We start from the raw sequence: 9,119 nt of genomic DNA on the forward strand, positions 1-9,119 counted from the left end.
GACTGGGTGATGGGCAGCACTTTGCTTCCAACAGCTCGCAAGGAAATGCTTGTATCAGAGCTAGCTACTAGTAACCATGGGGAGCAATGAGCCTGAAGAAGGATCCAGGTGATGAAACCAAGCCCAGACCTCAGCTGGAGACGGGCAGGTTGGGATGCTGAAGGAAGTGTTGGGGGAATTAGCATTGCTATTACAGTTTGCAGAGTGCTCCCTCCTTTTCCCAGGAGCTAAAGGGGGAAATGGAAGCACTCTTTGCATAGACTCATAGGATGGTTTGGGTTGGAAGGGACCTTAAGATCATCCGGTTCCAACCACGGGCAGAAATGCTTCCATTGCTCATGCAACCCCTGCATGTATTAGGAAGGGCTGTTTTATATTCCCCAGAGAGGCTTAATCCCGAGGTTTCATCCCTCTGAGATGTTCAGAGCTTCTGTCCTGTTTCTAAGCAATGAAATCATTTTCCCCATGTAACCCAGAGTGTAAAGAGGGCAGCGAACACCAGCACCATCACTCCTGGCAGACAATAACCTTCGGGTAAAGGAAAAGCTAAACCATCACAGCACGAGAACCATCTGATTCCCATCCCACTTAAATCCTTCCTATAGCAACTAAGGAAAAACTACAGCTTTACTCAGGAGCTTGTTACAAACAGCACAAACCCAACCCAAACGGTGCCACTTACGGATGCTTTGAAGGAGGGTGTCAGGCCAGGTGAAGCTTCTCTGGAGAGGAAAAGTCTTCCCTTTTCTCTATCATGAGATGCAGGGGGACACTTCCCTTTTCCTTGGAAACGCTTGGCAGTAACAGGGAATGCCATGAGATGTCAGTGTGCTCCCGGCTGTAGGACAGAGCTTGGTTTGCTCTGGGATAGCAAAACCCAGCAGCTTCCTTCAGTGCAGCTTCTGGGGGTCTCAGAATGTGATCAGTTGCCCAGAAGGATGCTAAACATGGGCCACAACCACCCCCTGCAACGCTCCAGGCTTGGGGAATTGCTGCTGGGAACGGCTCATGGGGAAGGAGCTGGGGGTGCTGATTGATGGAGCTGAACACGAGCAGCTTGTGCCCAGGCAGCGCCCAGCATCCTGGCCTGGATCAGCACCAGTGCGGCAGCAGGGCCAGGGCAGGGATTGTGCCCCTGGTGAGGCCGCACCTCAAATCCTGTGTTCAGCTCTGGGCCCCTCACTGCAACAGAGACATTGAGGGGCTGGAGGGGGGGCAGAGAAGGGCAATGGGGCTGCAGCAGGGCCTGGAGCACAGGGGTGATGGGGAAGGGCTGAGGGACCTGGGGGGCTTGGTCTCTGCTCCCAAGGAACAGGGGATGGGACAAGAGGAAACGGCCTCAAGCTGCCCCAGGGCAGGTTTAGATGGAGCTGAGGAACAATTCCTTCCCCAAAGGGTGCTCAGGCATTGGAACAGGCTGCCCAGGGCAGGGCTGCAGTCACCGTCCCTGCAAGTGTTCACACAGCCTCGGTGCCATGGGTCAGTGGTGGCCTTGGCAGGGCTGGGAATGGTTGGACTTGATCTTAAAGCTCTTTTCCAAGCTGGTTGATTCCATGATTCAATGAGCAGAGAGCTCCCAGAGCACCTGGAAGCCAAGGAAGAAAGAGAAGGTCTTTGCAGGGAGGAAGGGCAGCTCTGAGTGGGCTCCAACACAACAAGGGCAGTGCTCAGGGCAGTGAAACAAGGCAGGAATCAGATGGGGTCATAAGAACCACAACTGGACACTGAGTTCCTAACGCTGGCACACTGCAAAAGTCACTGCCTGGTTTTGCCATGGGCCATAATCCTGCGGGATGCTGAGTGCCTCCTCAAGGGCACTGTAAGCTTTGCTGCCAAGGCTGTTATAGAACCCTGGTCATCCCCAAGCACTTGGCAAGGCCATAGACATGTGTTAAACCAAAGCAGGGATCTCCCAGCACAACACTAGCAGCTCCACACCAAACACCAGCGTTAGGCTGAAGGTGCCAGCCAGAACCTCTCCCCTTCTTGACTGCAGGAGCTGGACCCAGCAACACTGCTCAAACCTAGCCCTGAAAGTCAGTGCTAACTGACTGCCCTATAGATCCAATGAATGCTGCACTGTGCCTTTGGGGCAGGGGCTTTTTGTAGCCTAGAGAGTGCAAATCCCCCTGCATTGCCATAACAGAGAAAGGCTTCGTTTCTGCCTCTGTTATTGGGGATGCAGAGGAGCAAACCATCACAGGAGTCGCTTTGGCTGCTGCAGCACTGGAACAAAGCATCCCGCTGCTCCCCCGGTGCAAAGCTCCCTGTGTCTGCCAGGGCTTCAGTGACACTGGTGTGGAAGCTGGCAACGGAGGGAGTTGTCTTCACACACAGAGCATGGAAAGCTGCTGTCTCCCGAAGGGATGCGCTCACGCTGCTCCTTCCACCCACTGCTTGGTGTTATCCCATTCATGGGAGCGAGGAGTATCCGAACACGCAGAGCTCTGAGAAACGCTACCAGCACCACCTACACCTGGCTGCAAACGTCAACAGGAATCAAGAAGTTCATTTCCTATGCAAGCAAAGGCTTCAAAGCGAGCCCCCCTCCTGGTTTAAATCAAAGGGAACTGCTGCTGCTGACTGCATGAGGCTCTGGAAAGACACAGCTGGGAGAAACAAAGGGATGCAAATTTCCCTCGGCATCCAGCCCTCTTTCATTAGGTGGCTTGAATCTGACAACCCTCCCTCCCCAGTGCCTGCATCCTCATTTACTTCAAGTGGAGATGGCTCCGTGCGATTGCCAGCCTTCACCTGGGACTCAGCCTGGTGCTGGGGACGCCGGTGTGTTTGGGCAGGGCTGCCAAACCCTTAGGTTTTGGCTTCTGCTGGGGTAAGGGAAAGCTGCTTTCCAATGCCAGGGTTTGCATTTAGTATTTGAGCTACTGTAGGGATTCAACACCGGAAAAAAATCAGGAAAATGGAGCTTTTTAACACTCTTTGAGTTCACAGAATCATGGAATCAACCAGGCTGGAAAAGACCTTTGAGATGCTCAAGTCCAACCTTTATCCCAGGACCAGATTTCTACCCATTTTCTGCGATGAGACGATGATACAGTGATGGCAGAGGCTGTCACCACACAGGTGTCCTCCTGCTGCTTTTGGAAGACGAAAGACCTCTGAAAAGCATCATCTCAGACCACCTTGACAAGGGTCTCGCTGCCATTCCCCAGCATTGCTCACCTCCAACCCAGGACACGCAACAGCACTGCCCTGGTTTCATCCTGAGCTGGTAACTGCTAATTCAACCCTGCTTCCAGAGCCTGAGGGATGCTTCAGAGCCTGCAGCATCCCCTCACCCCCCTGGGATAATGGGCCTGCAGCCCTTCTGCTCCTCTCTGATGTGTCCTGCTCCTTTTGATGTGGCTGAGTGAGCCCTGATAGGGACTCACAGCCTCTGGCTGCTCGTGCTGGGAAAATTAAACTCCCCAGATCCCGAGGACACAGAGCATGGAAAAACGTGTGGAAAACGGGAGCTGACAAGGTTATACAGGTTGTTCCTTAAAGGCAGCTTCAGCCTGGACTGCTGGAAAAGGAGCGTGCCAGAGATTCCTGTTTTACTGAGGGGGATTTCAGCATCTGCCGAAACCCCAAAGCCCTTCTCAATTCATGGACCAAATCCGATGCTTCATGGGCATAACCCAGTTTTTACCTCAGTTTTCTTTTTACCTTCTTTTCTACTTCTATCTCTTGTAAATCTATCACTGTCCCTTAATGGGGACGTCTGTTGCTTATGGACCTTTCCTGCTCATTCCACCAACATAGATCCCAATATCAGCAGAGCTGGAGCATCCTGAAGTCCTGGTTCCTTCAGCTCCATCCTGGCTGAGCCTCTGAGCTCTGCAGGGATAAAAGCAGCTTTTCAGAGCCTCGATGGGTAGGAAGTCAAAACCCAGGCAACTCGCTTTAAAGAAACCCAATTCCATTTGACTGTGGGGAAAAGTGGGAACTGCAATGGGGCTCACATTGCCTGCCTTGTGTGGACCTCAGTGTGGGGCTGGGGAAGGGCTTAATCCTACAGCTATGAGGCCCAGCTGAGCTGTTCCAATGGAGCTGGTATCAGTTTGTCTCTGGAGCTCCAGAGAATTAATCCTTCCAAGTATTCCTGTATGCAGACCATTTCTTTTGTTGGAGATTTGTGGGAGAAATCCTGTTCTAAAGCAGCTTTTCAGGATGTTATCAAAAAGAGCCTTTAAAGCCACTGTCATTTAATTAACTTTTAGGGGTTTTCTATCTGTTATTTGGCAAAAGAGGTTGATTTTTTACTTTAATGAGAACTGGAGGAGTGTTTTTGGTAGAAGTGTGAAACAGATGCAGAAAGTCCCCCAAGTTGGGGTATTTTTGTCACAGCAGGAGCCTAACATGAATAGGCAAAAGCTGTCAGGAAAGGGACTAATAAACTGTACCCTTTTCCCAACCCATTCCCTTTACTGGGCCAAATCATGGTGTTCATCCCTGATTCTGTAGGATGTGGGGAACTACAGCATGTGCCTAAGAAAGGAAGGATGAAGGCATGGGAAAAGGGTCCACGGAGCTAACAGGGCACACAGGAGAAGGGGAGAGAGGATGCGCTTTGGGATGGGACTTACAATGAACCCCCAGTGATGCTCCATGGAGTGGAGTTATTAAATCATTTCCATACCGGATGTTGGTGATACAAAACCAATCTCCCCTTTGTGTGGGCAACGTGCTCTTCCTGTACCCCAGCACACCTCTGCTGGGAACGTGCTCTGTGGATCAGGAGCCTGTCTAAACACTAAAGCTGCTCAGGTAAATACCAGCGGATGCTCTGTCCTGTTGGCAAATAAAAGCCTCTATTTCACACCAGTGTGGCAAGGAGGAACGATGTTTGAACAGTTACACTGCCTTCCCCTGGAAAAGAAATAACAAATACAAATGGTACAGTGAACCCCTGGGGAAACGCTCCTGCTGAGCCGCTGCATCCCCAGATGAGCATCACCTCCGAGCTGAGCCATGGGGAGCCAGGGCCTACAGGAAACCTGGAGAGGGGCTTTGGGCAAGGGATGGAGGGACAGGACAAGGGGTGGTACAGGGGCCCTTGGGGCAGAGGCCTTGAGAGCCTCTAAACCTCCTCCTGCCTGCTCAAGGTTACCTGTTGCAGGGTGAGGCTCTTCCCAAGGCTCAGGACCGCTGCTGGGCTGCAAAGCCATGGCCACAGAGGGTGAAGGACACGGAGCCTGAGCAATCCTCACCCCTTTTCCCCATGGCTGCTGCCAACTCTGCTCCTTCCATGTGTTTGATAAGCACTAGAGGGCTGCAGAGAACTGCTTTTGCAGCTGCAGGCACTGACACTCAAGCAGGCTCTGCTCCCTGAAGGGAAACAGACAAGAAGGACGTGGGGATGTGATGGTTTGGTTTTCCTTACCTGGAAAGAGGAGACCGGGGTGTTGAGATGCAGGCAGTCACCAAGCAGTGCCGATGGTGGCTCACATCTGGCAGGGAAACAAGAGATGGGGATTCTGCTGTTAAATCACAGAACAGTTCAGGTTTGTCCCCATCCAACCCCTCTGCTCAGAGCAGGATCCCTTCAGTGCCGTGTCCTGTTGGGTTTTGAGCATCACCAAGGACAGACACACCACAAACTCTCTGGACAACCCCTTCCAGCGTTGAAGAGAGCTGTTTTCCTAAACAGCTCGCATGTTTAGGAAAGAAAAACCACAAGGAAAAGCTTTTCTCTGGGTGTAAACGGAGGCCCTGCATTTCAGTTTGTGCCCATTGCCTCTTGTCCTTTTGTGATCATCCCTGAGTCTGGCTCTGTCCTCTGGCTGTGGCAACAGCAGTGCTTTGATTACAAGGCAACTATGCTACAGGATAACGCTCTATTGACTTAAAACAGAAAACCAAGACAAGCTTGATGTACCAAGTTCAAACAGGGAGGCTGGTATCGAAAGGACCTGACTGTAAGAGGGAGATTGACCCTCACTATCCCAGGCACTTGTCCTCTCTGATGCCTTCTTCCAGTTTCCAGCCTTCATTTATTCTGCAGCTCCCTCCTCCCACTGCAGCCCCTCTGGTCCCTGGCAGGGCTCTTGTGTTATCCTCTGATCCATGCACTGGCTTTTCCCTTTGCAGCTCCTCCCTGAGCACACAGACAGCAAACCCAGCTTGTGTACAGCGCAATTACATCCTTATCCCCTTTTAACACCTTCCTAAGGGCACTCCTCTGGGCTTCTGCTTTCTCCTGGGTTTGGTTTTTATTACCAGGAAGCTTTGTTGGGTTCCCCATGACTGGTTTAGTGCCTGAAGTCATCAATACAAGTATAAAGCCAAACAAAGCTTGGCTTTGATGGTCCTCAGCATCACTTACTGCGAGCTGCTCCCCTCAAACCCACACAACCAAAATGCTGCTTGGGAGACGGGACCTCTTTCCTTCCCAATGGTTTGGGAGTAGGATCAAGGGCAGGTAGACCACAAAGGCTGACTGGTAGGGAAGGAGCCTGTTTCATCCCAGCTGAGCATCCTAAAAACCCAGGCAGGAGAAGCACCTGGCTTCTTTCTGCTATTCTTTCTTTTCCTGCTGTTTTGCAGCCACCCTTACACCTGAATACTTGAAAACCTGGCCTTGAAAGCTTCGGATAGAAGCCCCTGCATGTACAGAACTGCTTTTCCTTAGTTAAAAGTGTAATTAGACAGGCACAGCAGGACAGAATGTACAGTGTAATTATGCAAACATAAGTCACCGAGGCCAGCGTCTGCTCTTCAGTCAAGACAGGCAACATCTCCCCCTGCAATAACCTCAAGTAACAGAGGCTGATGAATAATACAAGTTTTCTATATTTGCTTTAGGGTGCAATTCACCCATCTGCAGAGGGTCAGCTCAAGAGCTGTGTTCTAGAGAAGTCTTATTTAATACCTATAAATAAGGCATAAGTGATGTGTGGCCTTGCACTGTCCCTTTACACAGGGGTGAAGTATAGCCTTATGAAACCTTGGTCTCAGCATGTCCCTTCGCCTCGAGATCCTGTTCAAAACCAAGTGGGTAATAACCTATTGCATTTCTCTCTCTGCTGTCACTGTGTTTTCAGTAAGTCAGTTCACACTGGGCTGTTGGCAACCAACTTTATCTATGCAATAAAACCCCCCATAAATCTCTGCACTTCACTCCAAACTCAAATATTAGAGCATTATAATCAATAATTGATAAATTGATGCTACAGAGAAACATTCTAATTCCCTGATACCCATTTCCCTGTTTTCTTCCTCTAGGAGAAAGCAGAAACACATGGTCATTTCCTGGCTGTTGACTCTGATTGCCAGTTTTGATTGTTTCTCCTCTTTCTTGTCAGTTCATTTCTCCGCTGAGGGGACGGCAAAGGGAAAAAGTATGAAAAGAAGGGGGAAAAGCCACGGTAATGGGGAAAAAGTGCAACTGAAAGCCAAGAAAAAGGGGCAGTTTTAATCACCAGTCCTTGCAGGTTGCCTTATTTTTATAGTAAGAAACCAGAATACCTCTACAGAGACAAATTGCTGCTTCCATCGGAAAACAGCCTCCTGGCAAAGTATTTACCAGCAATCAGGGCTTGCAACACGCTAAAGCTTGTGATGGAGGCTGGAACAAGGGCTTTTAGACTGCTCACCAGAGCCTGCTCTCCTGGAAGTGGCCACATTTAAGCTTTGGGTGCTCCAGCCCCTTCCCTTTAACAGCCTTTTTCTTGGCAAAACTAATGTAAAGCATCCTTTCTTCCCTCCCTTTGCCACCAGATGGCACGTACACACCACGGAAGGGGCGGTGGGTCAGGGAGGGACAGCCTGGCCCTAGATGGGGTGAGACCCCCGTGGGCAATGCCTTGGAGAGGTTGGTGCTGGAATGAAGCTTGTGCCTTCTGCAGCGGGAAGAGGCTTGAAGGGAAGTTTCTGTTCATACCAAGTGACCACGAGTCCCTTGGAATCAGGGTAGATTCCCTGTGATCAACATGATAACAGGAGAGGGGTTTCCACTCAGGTTGATGATTTGACCATCACACACCAAAGATGTTTTCCCTCTATCCCAGTGTGAAGCGTTCTTACTCCCTGCAGAGACTGAGGGCTTGGAGTGGATGCAAACAGCCCCAATTCCCAGCAAATCTGAGGCAGGTCCATAGGAAACATCCCTGAGCCCGTGCTGTTCTCTAGTTTAAACTCACATTTACCCGATGCTGTGCAGTTTCCAAGGGAGGGAAGCCACTGTGTACACGACCTGGGCACAAGGAGGGGTGTGAGGATGGTGTCAAAGCTCTGCTGCTGCCTTTTGCTGTGAAGGGATGCAGAAGGATGTGCAGGGAGAAGCAGGGCTGGCATTCCCATCTCTGCTCACTGCTGAACAGCAAGAAAAGGTCAAGATATCCAGCAGTCAGCATCCTATCACAGTCTGGGGTTTGCTTACTGGAAATGCTCCCTTTCAGCATCTTTCTTTTGTGCCTGTCATACACTAAATGCAAACTCCAGCATTTCTGGAGATCTTTAATTACTTTTCTTTGTCTCATTTATGTTGATTATGGGTTTTTTTGCTGGGTAAGAAAGCAGGGGAGTGCCTCACACTGACAGCAACTCACTGTTGGATTGGCACCGCTTCCCAGAACTGCTTCTTCTTCTCCCAGTGCTAAAGATGCTGTCCTGAAACAATACAAGGCTCCTCCAGAAATATCCCTTTGCTTTCTCTGTTGCAGGCCACACACTGACAGGGGGAGCTCTTCTGATGCTCATTGCCCTCAGTGTTTATGGCTCGGCCCCAAGGTCGTTCTGCTCTTCCTACTATGAGGAAGACTCAGCTCTGGCCTTCCTCGAGCGATGCTTGTTGAAGGGTCCCATAAAGGGGCTTCAGCATCTTCTCCCAGGGGGATTTTCCTAAAGCAATAATGCAACTCCCCTAATTGCAAATTAAGCCGAGGCTGTCATTGCCTCACTGGCTACAGAGCACATCTATGGAGCTTTGCAATACATGGGAGTCTTCCCACTGCCTGCTCCTGCCTGTTACCTCCCGCAGGATTCCCCATCTGAGGAAGTGTTTCCAAACACCCGAGTTTGCATAAGGGATAGCAATCCTCATGTCTTACATACAGCATGATGCTTAACACCTTTCTGCATTTGCTTCCCTGTTACTTGCTTTGGTAGTGTACAAG

At 50.5% G+C, this 9,119-nt stretch overlaps 1 long non-coding RNA gene across 1 annotated transcript; it reads right to left on the bottom strand.

Moving 5' to 3' along the window:
• Nucleotides 1-3,540: 3,540 nt before the first annotated feature.
• Nucleotides 3,541-8,253, bottom strand: LOC130595647 (uncharacterized). Its single transcript, XR_008971358.1, has 3 exons — nucleotides 8,151-8,253; nucleotides 4,643-5,453; nucleotides 3,541-3,840 (listed from the first exon to the last, which is right to left on the bottom strand). It is a non-coding gene; the product is annotated as an uncharacterized LOC130595647 (long non-coding RNA).
• Nucleotides 8,254-9,119: the final 866 nt, after the last annotated feature.

Source organism: Pezoporus wallicus, unplaced genomic scaffold, assembly GCF_028554395.1.
Source record: "Pezoporus wallicus isolate ANWC-B61680 ecotype Strahan unplaced genomic scaffold, APGP_CSIRO_Pwel_v1 contig_2348, whole genome shotgun sequence".
Lineage (NCBI taxonomy): Eukaryota > Metazoa > Chordata > Aves > Psittaciformes > Psittacidae > Pezoporus > Pezoporus wallicus.